Below are 12,608 nucleotides of genomic sequence, written 5' to 3'. Positions count from 1 at the left end.
GAACTCATTCAGCATCAGTTAGATGGGTGACTGAGCATGTACTGTGTACTTAGGGAGGGGAGTCTTCATCCACTCTGGGAATCTGAGGAAAGCTATAAATTCTTGTGGTAGACAAATGAACATCATCAAAAATATTTACAGACGTTTTTAAAGGGTTATTAGACCTGCCAAAGTTTGTGCATTGAGGTCATGGATAAGGGCTCAACCTTGAAGCAGATGGTTTCAGCTCTCAAGTCACTCTTAACCTGAGTATTTACTGCTTAACTGCGAATTTCTAAGCCCATTTCATCTCAGGATTGACAACAACACTCTAAATGAAATAAAATGTGCTTCTTATTACAGTTCCCATGGTACTGAGAGGAAAGTTGTTCATTCTCAAGCTTTAAGAAAGAGGTTTTAAGCCAGGTGCCATGAGGGGTGGGGGGGGAGGCAAAGATGGACCTCAGACAGTCTCTGCCCCGAGGTGTCCTTTGTCTCTGAGAAAGTATGGACAGTGATACTGAAACAGAACAATTTCAAGGCCTGGTGAGTGGGACAGCTGGTGAGAGGGAGGGTACCTGGTGGGCTAAGGTGAGAGGAGGCGAAGTCGATGTCAAATCCTTGCTGTTGGTTCCTGTGATGAAACTCAGAGCAGGGCTCATGCAGGGTAGGTGCTCAAATAATGTAGCTGTTAGACCTCAGCCCTAGGACCCAGCATCCAATATTCAGTTCAGTTCAGTCGCTCAGTTGTGTCCGACTCTTTGCGACCCCATGAACCGCAGCACGCCAGGCCTCCCTGTCCATCACCAACTCCCGGAGTTTACTCAAACTCATCCCCATCGAATCAGTGATGTCATCCAGCCACCTCATCCTCTGTCATCCTCTTCTCCTCCTGCCCCCAATCCCTTCCAGCATCAGGGTCTTTTCCAGTGAGTCAGCTCTTCACATCAGGTGGCCAAAGTATTGGAGTTTCAGCTTCAACATCAGTCCTTCCAATGAACACCCAGGACTGATCTCCTTTAGGATGGACTGGTTGGATATCCTTGCAGTCCAAGGGACTCTCAAGAGTCTTTTCCAACACCACAGTTCAAAAGCATCAATTTTTCAATGCTCAGCTTTCTTCATAGCCCAACTCTCACATCCATACATGACCACTGGAAAAACCATAGCCTTGACTAGACGGACCTTTGTTGGCAAAGTAATGTCTCTGCTTTTTAATATGTTGTCTAGGTTGGTCATAACTTTCCTTCCAAGGAGTAAGTGTCTTTTAATTTCATGGTTGCAATCACCATCTGCAGTGATTTTGGAGCCCAAAAAAATAAAGTCAGCCACTGTTTCCCCATCTATTTCCCATGAAATGATGGAACCAGATGCCATGATCTTAGTTTTCTGAATGTTGAGCTTTAAGCCAACTTTTTCACTCTCCTCTTTCACTTTCATCAAGAGGCTTTTTAGTTCCTCTTCACTTTCTGCCATAAGGTGTCACCTGCATATCCGAGGTTATTGAGATTTCTCCCGGAAATCTTGATTCCAACTTGTACTTCTTCCAGTCCAGTGTTTCTCATGATGTCCTCTACATATAAGTTAAATAAGCAGGGTGACAATATACAGCCTTGACGTACTCCTTTTCCTATTTGGAACCAGTCTGTTGTTCCATGTCCAGTTCTAACTGTTGCTTCCTGACATTATTGGAAATAATTACAGAGTGATGGGGGTGGGGATCATGGAGCCAGGGGGGGCCTGGGTGGGAATCCTGACTCCACCACTGCCTGGGTGTCCTCAGGCCAGTTCCTTAATTTCTCTGAACCCCTATTTCCTATAAGATCACTTGAAAAATTAGAAATAAGATGTAATATCATAGACATGTGGCTGCCTAACAGGTTAAGGTGTGTTAGTTTTCTCCCCTGAGTAAGTCAGGGGCCAGGGTGATGTTAGTTCCTTCAACTTGGCCCAGCTTCCCAGGCAGTCACTCATTTCTTCCAACCCATTTCACCAGACAGCTTTGGAAAGGAGGACGGAACAGGGCATCTAGAAACTAGAAGTTCATCCCCAGTCTTCACTCACTAGCTTGTGAATAGCTACTTAATACCCCATTCCTCAGTTTCCTCATCTTTAAAATGGGAATATGATATCTGTCTCACAGACAGCTGTTCTGAAGATTAAATGAGAGACTGCCTGTTGCAAAAAACCAAGCCACTGTGTTGCTGTTGTTCAGTTGCTCCATGTGTCTGAGTTTGCAGCCCCATGGACTGCAGCACGCCAGGCCTCCCTGTCCGTCACCAACTCCCGGGGCTCGCTCAGACTCATGTCCATCGAGTCGGTGATACCATCCAACCATCTCATCCTGTCGCCCCCTTCTCCTCCCGCCTTCAATCTTTCCCAGCATCAGGGGCTTTTACAAGGAGTCAGTTCTTTGCATCAAGTGGCCAAAGGATTGGAGTTTCAGCTTCAACATCAGTCCTTCCAATGAATATTCAGGACTGATTTCCTTTAGAAAGGATTGGTTAGATCTCCTTACAGTCCAAGGGTCTCTCAAGAGTCTTCTCCAACACCACAGTTCAAAAGCATCAATTCTTCAGCACTCAGCTTTCTTTACAGTTCAATTCTCACATCCATACAAGACTACTGGAAAAATCATAGCTTTGACAATATGGATCTTTGGCAGCAAAGTAATGTCTCTGCTTTTTAATATGTTGTCTAGGTTTGTCCAAGGAGCAAGCATCTTTTAACTTCATGGCTGTAGTCACCATCTGCAGTGATTTTGGAGCCCCCAAAGATAACGTCTGTCACTGTTTCCAATGTTTCCCCATGTATTTGCCATGAAGTGGTGGGACCAGATGCCATTATCTTAGTTTTTTGAATGTTTAGTTTTAAGCCAGCTTTTTCACTCTCCTCTTTCACCTTCATCAAGAGGCACTTGAGTACCTCTTTGCTTTCTGCCATAAGGGTGGTGTCATCTGCATATCTGAGGTTATTGATATTTCTCCCAACAATCTTGATTCCATCCTGTGCTTCAGCCCAGCATTTCACATGATATACTCTGCATGTAAGTTAAATAAGTATTGTCAGTGATCCACAACAATGCCTGTTGACATCATGATGGTTTCACTGAGCCCAGGAGGAAGTGTACAGATCAAGGTAAACTGGCCTGGCCTGTTATCTCTGAAAAGAAGATGAAAAAGAGATCAGATGGAGGCCAGCATTAATGATCTGGTGTACTCTCTCTTTCCTTGGACTCATCCAAACCAACCGTGAGGGGCCCTGAACGGGAAAGAATGAATGTTTGCCAAGAGCTTGCTCTATATCATGCCCTGAGGGAGGTGCTTTGTGTATATGAGCTTATTTCACCCCAAGAGGTCAGTATGCTTATTGCATTTCAGAGATGATCTACCTGAAGCTCAGGAGACCCTTTCAAGAAAATTGTAATCAAGATTACCCTTGAGTATGACCGAAGATGGTCTGTTCAGAGGGAAGAGAGAAAGCAGAGACAGGTCAAGTGGAAGAGGAGAGAAGATGCAATCCTGAATCTTTCTGTCATCCTCTTTACAGAGACTTAGATTTCACAGATTAATAGTTTCAGAGCTAGAAAGGAGCATATGGAGATGATTAAGATTAGATGCTATTTTGTAAGTTGAAGTTCAGAGACTACAGGGGACTTGTGCAAACTCATGGCTACAAAGTATAGGAAGCTAGACTAGAATTTAACCCTCTGGACCCTGAATCCTGCCTTGCTCCATTGCTCCATCATTCCATACTTCTGTGTGTGCCTGCGTGTCTGACTAGGGAAGAAGAATCTGGAGAGGAAAAGCCTCTTTTGAGAGCATCACTCAAGGAGAAGCTCAGAGATCACTGAAAACATATTAGAACTTTTCAACATTGCTGAGATGATTGTTGGTAACCCTTGATGGGTTGTGTTTCTGTCTAGGACTTGTTTTTCTGGGTCTGGGGTAAGCAGAGTCAAGCCGGCTCTGGGACACTTGGCATTCACATGAGCTAAAAATGCTTTTACTACAACTACACTTTGCTGCTTGAACATTATTAGTTGTGAAAGATGCTGTCTGGTCTCAGAGCCTGAGTTAAACTTGGAACTGGTAGTCAGGTCAAGGGAGTGAAATGCAGTATGGATACAGTGAGCCATGGGTGAGACACTGATTATTCAGCACGTGTTTGTCAAGCACCTATATTTACTCTTGCCAAGCTCTGCTGTAGACCTTTCTGATGGAGGGAGATGGTTATAAATGAACAAGTAAAATATATAATAGTGATACAGAGAAGGTGACAGGAAGTTCAGGAGTTTAGGGTAGGCCTCACCAAGAAAGGGACATTTGAACAAGGACTTGTGGGAGGCTGGAGCAGGAGCCACATTAGTGACTGGGGAGGAGCTATTTGGTGCAGAGGGAAGAAGCACGAAGTTCTAGAGACAAGAGCCTTCCTGGCAGATGAGGGCTAGCACAGAGGGCAATGTGGCTGGGTCAGTGCCTTAGGGAGAAGTCACAGGTTATGAGGTCAGAGTGGTTGGTACCAGGGGCCATAACATTGCAGGGACTTAGGGCTTGACCAGAGTGATAGCAACTGGGGTAGGAGAGAGAGTCTGATACTGAATGTATTTTAAAATTATCATCCAATGCAATTGTTGTTCAGTTGCTCGGTCATGTCCGACTCTTTGTGATCCCACGGACTGCAGCACACCAGGCTTCCCTGTCCTTCGCTATCTCCCGGAGTTTGCTCAAACTCATGTCTGTTGAGTCGATGATGCCATCCAACCATCTCATTCTCTGCCACCCCCTTCTCCTCCTGCCTTCAATCTTTCCCAGCATCAGGGTCTTTTCTAATGTCAGTTCTTTGCATCAGGTGGCCAAAGTATTGGAGCTTCAGCTTTAGTATCAGTCCTTCCAATGAATATTTGGGATTGATTTCCTTAATATTACCCCAAATATTAAATATGTGATGTGTGCTTTTAACATTCAAGATAAATACAGTGCGACTCTGAAGCACTCACCATGAAGATGAAGTGATAAGTAAAAAAAACAGCTGCAATATGAGGTTGTGTAAGTTAAGCACCAAGAGGAGCAAATCACTAGGGGGAACCACTCTTGTTCTGGCCAAGGTCAGGATCAGGGACAAGGCTTTACTGAACTATGAAAAAGTTCTAGCCCATGAGGAGCCCTGTTCTTAACAGAGGTATCTTAGTTAATTCACTTGGGGCCTGAAGGATGCTGCTTTACCCTCATCCATAGAAGGGTGACCAGAGAAGGCAATAGCACCCCACTCCAGTACTCTTGCCTGGAAAATCCCATGGACGGAGGAGCCTGATAGGCTGCAGTCCATGGGGTCGCTAAGAGTCAGACACGATTGAGAAACTTCACTTTCACTTTTCACTTTCATGCATTGGAGAAGGAAATGGCAACCCACTCCAGTGTTCTTGCCTGGAGAATCCCAGGGACGGGGGAGCCTGGTGGGCTGCCGTCTATGGGGTCGCACAGAGTCGGACACGACTGAAGCGACTTAGCGGCAGCAGCAGCAGCATAGAAGGGTGATAATAATGACGATGTTTCATTGTCCTCCGAGTTTTCTCTTTTCCTTTCCTTTTTCTTCATTTCTTTCTTTTTGTCTTAAAATAACACAAATTTATTGTTTCACAGTTCTGGAGGCTAGAATTCCAGAAATCAGGCTGCCAGCAGATGCACAGCAGAAATTAACACAGCATTGCAAATCAACTATACTTCAAAAATTAAGAAAAAAAACCTACTTCTTTGATTTTGTGTTAAAAAAAAAGATGTCAGCTAACCATGCTCTCTCTAAAACCTGTAGGAGAATCCCTTGTATTCCCTGCTCCAACACCACCCCTGTTCTCCTCACATACTACCCTCCCCATCTGTCTCCTTCCTTGACTTAGGTTTGCCCCCAGCACATATCATTACTTAACATCTGATGTTCTTCTTAATCATCTGTCTTCCCCACCATAACATCAGCTACATGAGAACAGATTTTGATCTTTTGAGTTTGTTAGTATAGCTCCAGCATCCAGAAGGCTTTATAAGATGTTGTGAAAGTATTTGTTGAATGAATGAATGATGTAGAGGATGAGGAAAGCCTATATTGTCTGGCTTGTCAATATTCACTCTCTACTTTGTGGGCTCAACCCCAGTGGGGATTTCCCAGCCTCTGAGATGCCAGGACCCCACCCCCCCAATCTTTTCCACCCCCAGATCTTTAGATGTCTCATCGTTTCCCTTCACACTAAAATTCAGCTACTTTGAATTTGCATGCCTCACACAAGGAGGTCAGTCACAAGGGGCCTAGAGTTCAGGAGAAGGCAAACTTTACAAAATCTTTTTTTGTTTCTTCCTGTCTGCATAAAGTGCAGAGGCCTGAACAGAAGTGCTGATGGCAGTCCCGCCCACAGAAGATGCTCACAAGCCTGCTGGGGGAGCCCCTAGAAAAGAGGAGTCAGAGGTGTTAGCTCAGCTCACAGCTCGCTCTCAGAAGTGAGGTCCCGTTCCAAAGTCATGTTTCAGAATCTGAACACACCCTGTTCCACCTTCTTTCAGGTTTTAAAAGCTCATCAAAGAAGGAAGATGTAGAATCTGGAGGAACTGGGATGCATGTAGAAGTTGTGAATCCTGGCTCACCCATCTACCTCTCCAGGGCAAACCCTGAAGGGTGTTTATAATGTGCAAGGGAGTCTAGTAGAGATTTTGACACAACACACAGAGGGTGAGAGCGTTGTCACTTTCTCCTGCATGTGGCACTATTGCTTAAACATGCTAAGGCAGGAAGAGGCATGATAACTTAAGATGCTGTGTTGGTTAGGGACCTGAGCAGCAAGCAGTCTAATAAATTGGGACTTGTTTGTTCTAACTCTCTACTCATTTCCAACTTGCTGTGTGACCTTGAATGACATCCCTAGACTTTCTGAGCCTTAGCATGATCCTCTGTGAAGATCATCCATTGGCAAATTACAATATCACGTGGTTTTCAAAGGCTGGGCTACTGCTTGGTGCCTGTATAAGGAGATGCCTGGGACATACAGGCCTTTGTGTACAGTTTGCCTGAGACCTAAAGCGGAAGTGAGAAGCAGCTGCGTGTCTGGTGTGTAAAGTTCTCAGTAGAGATGTAGACATCTTTTGCAAAAACTTCAGGCACTGATGCTTCCTGGGGGTGTTGCATATCTGAATACCCAGCTCAGTTCTCCCTTGTCAGTGGGGGCACCTGTGGACTCACGTGAGGAAGTCGGACTCTGTCCTCAACCCTCTTCTCTGTGCTCATGTCTAATCACTGTTTTTAAGCAATTCCCTGTCCTAAATTTCCTCCAAGTCACCTACTTGGCTCCATTTCCCCGGACACCGCTCCAGCCCACCGCCCCCCCGCCCCCACGCCCTGGCTCCTGCAACAGCCCCCTCTCCTGCACTGTCCCTGGTTTGTAGAGCAGTTAGAATGATGGTTGAAGTTAGACTAGGATATTGCCCATCCACCCCATGTCCTGCTGCGTAAGCCCTTCAAAGACTGTTTACTGCTGTCCCGTCAAGTTCCAATTCTTCCCATGACCTTCACCACCCTCTGTGTTCATGTCTCCAGCCTCTTCTGCCCCCCTGCACTTTATAAACTCAGCTACATGGAGTCACTTGCCCCCTTTCCAACTCCTAGTCCTCACAAGGGCCCTGCTTCTAGTTGGGACCACTATCTTTTCCAGCTTCACTTGGGAAACTCCCATCTGATCCTTAGGCCACTCTATTTGGGAGGCACTTTCTCCCCCCAGTTTCCCTGACCCACTATCTCTGGCTTAGGCTGTGATTTCTCCTCCTGTGCTAACTCTGGTTAACTGAAGGCATCCGCCTGGATGCTAGTTTGAGACGGTTTTGGAGACCACAGTGAGTAGAAAAGAGAGCAGTGAAGGGGTGAAGGCGTTTGCAGTGGAGGGAGGGGACGTGGGCTGCACAGTCTTCACCGTGGGATTGACCTTCCCCTCTCCTGTCACCCCACCCCAGCCATGAAATCCTCTGACCCCTTCTGCTCACGTTGATCTCAGTATCTCCAGATGCCTTTGCGTAGAACCAGAGCCACACAGTTTGGCCCTGAATTCTTCCATAGTTGTGTTAGGTGTTATTTCTGCCTCCTAAGACTGGATGCTCCTAGGAAATAAGAAACTTTTTATCAAAAGTCTTCGGTGTTCCCATTCAGCAGGGCTGGACAATAGTCGCTGAGACCTGGATGGCCGCTTGCAACCCTTCACTCTGGTTCCCCACTCCCCTGTTTATGGACCCTTGTCCTCCTCCCTATAAGAGCCCATGCTCCCAGCACTCTGAGCTCACCTCCGGCTGCAGCCTGTCTGTAACATGCTTGAGCTTCTCATGCTCCCCCATTTCCACTGTCCAAGTTCAATTCAAATATCATCTCCTGAAAGACCCTTTCCTGACCACCCTGCTTCTCTGTGACTCTCTAGAAACTTGCCCTGCTTTATATTCTTATATGGTGTGAATATAGTTCTTTCTATTTCTTATGAAAGCATGTGTTGCTGTGTTTCCTGTTTTCTGGTTGTCTGGCCCCCTTCACCCCTGTGCCCTGCAAATACGAAGTCCCATGTTTTGTTCGTCTTGTTGTTACTGTATCCCCAGACCAGGCCCTGTTGTTGAATGGTTGGATGGAAGAGTGAGTGGATGAAGGAATGAATGAATGCCTGAGGAATGGGCTGTCTGTCATTGAGATGGAGCAAGTGGGGGCAGGACTGTTGACTTCCCAAGCCTTTGGGATTACATCCTCTGCCTCTGCATATTCGGGAGAGTTGTAGATGGCCTTTTGCTTTCTGGGAGAAAGCAGTAAAGAAAGAGAGAGAACCAGAGAGAGAAGGGGATGGCTGCTGGATTCGAATATGGACGGGGCCATCTGAAGGGCAAAGGAGCTGTCAGCCCTCTTTCTGCTCCCCAGCTTCTCCTGCTCCTGGGAAGAAAGAAGGCTAGGAAAATGTCCCTTCCAGTGACCATGTTGGTTGAAAAACAATCCGCCATGTTTCACAACTGATGCACCAGAAAGGAACAGACATCCCTCTGTCGGGCTCTGAGCTTCGGACTTGAGAATCCCCTGAAGATGTTAAGAGGGTTTAATATTTCTCAGCAGAAAGTGCTTTTGGAAAAAGGAAAAGGGGAGTGAGGGAAGCTTTTTCCTGTATCCTTTTTGGTGTCAACAAACCAGGCTTGTTCCTCTGGTGAATGCTTTTCTTTTCTTTCTTTCTTTATTTTTTTTGCTACAATTTTCATTTGCAAAGCCTGTTGTTCAGTGATACGCAAGGCTGTCCTTCAAGACCAGGCAGCAAACTGCTTAACCTGAGATAGCTGTTTGTTTCTAGTATTTTTTACTGTGATTATTTTGGAAAATGCAAAAAAGCAGAAAGAAGAAAATTAAAACAATCCATATTCCCAGCACTCAGAGAAATCTCCAGGCTTTCACTTCTCTCATATATGCTTAAGAAAATTGGGAACATGTCATATACTGCTTTTTCATTTGACTATGTCATAAACCATTACAAATATTCTAATTTAAGAAATTTTGTTTTCTTATTGTAAAGTAATAATAATAAAATAACTAGAAACAATAAAATGAAATAAAAACCCCAGGTAGCATAAAGAAATTTTAAAAATCTATGGTTTCACAATTCAGAGATAATGACTATAAAATATATACCTAACAATTTTTAAAAAGATACTTCTAAAATATAATTATGTCTAAAAGTTATTCGTAATAAAAATTCCAATAAAAAATGGGTCATGTTGCACATTTAGTGAGGCCAGGGAAATAATCTCTTATAATATGACCACTTAAAATTTAGTGTGTTTCTTACATAACGTGATTATTGTGTGATAGAATATGGAAGATACTATTGGCCCAGTGAAACCTATTTAAATCACCTTCTTCCTTGCTTTTCTCTACTATGGAACCTGGAACATGAAAGCTACTGTTTCCCTTGCTGCTGGGTGTGAAAGTGAAAGTCACTCAGTCATGTCTGACTCTTTGCCACCCCATGGACTATACAGTGCATGGAATTCTCCAGGCCAGAATAGTGGAGTTGTTAGCCTTTTCCTTCTCCAGGGGATCTTCCCAACCCAGGGATCAAACCCAGGTCTCCTGCATTACAGGTGGATTCTTTACCATCTGAGCCACAGGGGAAGGCTGCTGGGTGTGGTCATGTTATTTATTCTTATCAAGAGAATGAAAGCAGATATCTGAGAAAGGCTCCTCTTCCCAAATAAAAAGAAAATAAAAAGAGAAAACTTTTGCTGTTTATACTACCCTTTCTTTTTCCTTCTTGGAATGTGGATGTGATGCCTGGAGTGTAGCAACCATTTTGAAATACAAGGACAAATCCACAAGCGAAGTAGAAACTGTTGATAAAATATCATGATAACTTCTCCAGCTCTGAGCTGTCTACTTTTGGAATTCTTATCGAGTGAGAACTTGTTTAAATCTTTATTGTGAGTTTTACAGCCATTGTTTATGATTGCCCTCCTAACTGATTTGAAATTCATGTAGAATTCAGTATTAAATAAGTCTGTCCTTTATCTCTCCATGCTCCATGCAAAATTACCAACTCTCATTTCTGAACTTGGTAGGGCCATGTTCACAATAATATGCTTAATCCAGGAAGGTACCTATTCACATGTTTATTTCAGTGGGAGTTCATAACATCTGGCTATTTTCACTCAATAATTTCTGTGTAGGTTTGTGACTTTTACGTCTTTAAACCCCCTTCAGTGACCAACTCACCATCCCCAAATCAAGAGCTGAACTTTATATTTCTGTGTATCAACTCATAGTACAGTGCTCTATGAAACATAGATACTCAATGAATTAGTGGTTTGATTGTCTGATTTTAACTCTCTGATCTCGGTTACAGAATGTGTCAGAATTTCTGAGACTATTGATTTAGAGGTCTTCACAGAATGCATGAACACAAAATGATGTTTGTTTTTTAAAATGTTAAGCAGAGTGGTCAAAATGACACTATAGTACTCTTTCACTTAAGGAATATTTTCAGCTGCCCATTGTTATTACATCATCTATTGTTATTACATCATCCATTTTTATTACCTCATCTCTCAGTCCAGTGGTAAGATTGACTTTATGAAAGAAAGGTTTTGTTTGAAAAGATCTGGAAATGATTAGTGAGGAGGCTATGGTTCTGCTCATGTCTGCTAACAGGAGGTGGTCAATTAGTTGAACTATGCTTGGTGATGTGGTCTCCTGTAATTGAGAAGCTGGTGTTCTTGCCTGTCTGAGCAGGGTTATCAGGGAGTCTCATGGCAAGGTAGAAAAAGAGGGGAAAGGGTAGTACGGTTGCCCAGTAAGTCTTCCAATCACATTGACCTGAACTGTTTGTGGTTCCAAAAGTCACCAAGTGCTTGCCATGTAGTTGTCCTTGGCATGTCATTGCGCAATGGTTGGGGGTGGGGGTGGGAACCTTGACCTCTGCCTGGCCACTTGCAGCAGCAGGATGAGAACCAACTTTTCAATGAATGTCTTCAGTTCATGCCTTGTTTGCCTGGCTCAATCCATGTTCTTCAACCATGGGGAACAGCACAACCAGGAAGAACTCTCTTGAGAAGAATTAATCTTAGCTTCTGCTTGGTAGGAGACTAGAGGGCTAAAAGCCAAGGCCACTTGATGACTGTAGGAACTGAAGGGGCTTTGACTTCTCAGCCCATCAGGTGAGTCACTTGAGCAAGAGCAGAACAAGGACAACCAATGACTGGGCTCCAGGAAGGAGAAGTGCCAGAGAGGAGGATGGAGCAGGAGAGAGGGCTCAGGGGTTAGTTGAAAAGAATAGAATAGAGAAATCAATTCTGTTATGCTCCTTCATCTCCCAAACTAACTTTCCTTAAGAAGTAAAAGTTCATGTTTAAAAGACTATCCTTTCTTCAAAGACCACATTACATTAACACCTTAAGTCATTTTTCCTGTAAGGCATCAGGAGAGGGCAACAAGAAGTAAAGAGGAAGATACTGGCTGGGGTAGACAGGATAATAGATGTTGTCACTTAAAGGGATTTGGAGGTCATTTAGGCCACCAATTACCTTTTCTGATATGGAGATGCTCAAGAGAGTGAGTATGACCCTGGTGTACCGAGGGTCATGTGGGTTTAGGGTGCAACCTGGATGCCAGGCCTGGTGAAACTTCCCCACATCTCTTCCAAGCCTCTTTCTATATTTCCAATGAGAAACAGCCTCCCCCCCCCCCCACCCCCCGCCACTTCCCTCCAACCTCCGGGCTCTAATTCCTGTGCTCTGCAAATTCTTTCTCCTTCCCTTCTCATCCTCTGGCCACTGACGGCTTTCCTTAACTAGGAAAAAGGAAATAAATATAGAGCCCAGAGGTGGCTTGGTGCTTGAGGAGTGGTGAGTGGTTATACAAGCAGAGCATTACAGGGAAATGAAAATTACCTAAGATTCAGGTTGCTGATATGGCATCCAAGATAGGAGTGTCTCCATCTTGAGCCTAGACATTGATTTCAACAGAAGGAAGATCTTGTTAGCCTCACTTAAAGAAGAAGAAGAACAATAAACTGAAGCACCATGAGGTAAAGTGCTCTGCTCAAGGTCTCCATGCTCACGTGTAACTGAATAGGGAAACTTGATTCA

At 44.3% G+C, this 12,608-nt stretch overlaps 1 pseudogene; it reads right to left on the bottom strand.

Annotated features, from left to right (window-relative positions):
* Nucleotides 1-8,342, bottom strand: part of LOC110133959 (zinc finger protein 345-like) — a 32,774-nt pseudogene extending 24,432 nt beyond the window's left edge.
* Nucleotides 8,343-12,608: the final 4,266 nt, after the last annotated feature.

This window comes from Odocoileus virginianus, chromosome 7 (genome assembly GCF_023699985.2).
Source record: "Odocoileus virginianus isolate 20LAN1187 ecotype Illinois chromosome 7, Ovbor_1.2, whole genome shotgun sequence".
Classification (NCBI taxonomy): domain Eukaryota; kingdom Metazoa; phylum Chordata; class Mammalia; order Artiodactyla; family Cervidae; genus Odocoileus; species Odocoileus virginianus.
This window is presented reverse-complemented; position numbering and strand designations above follow the sequence as displayed.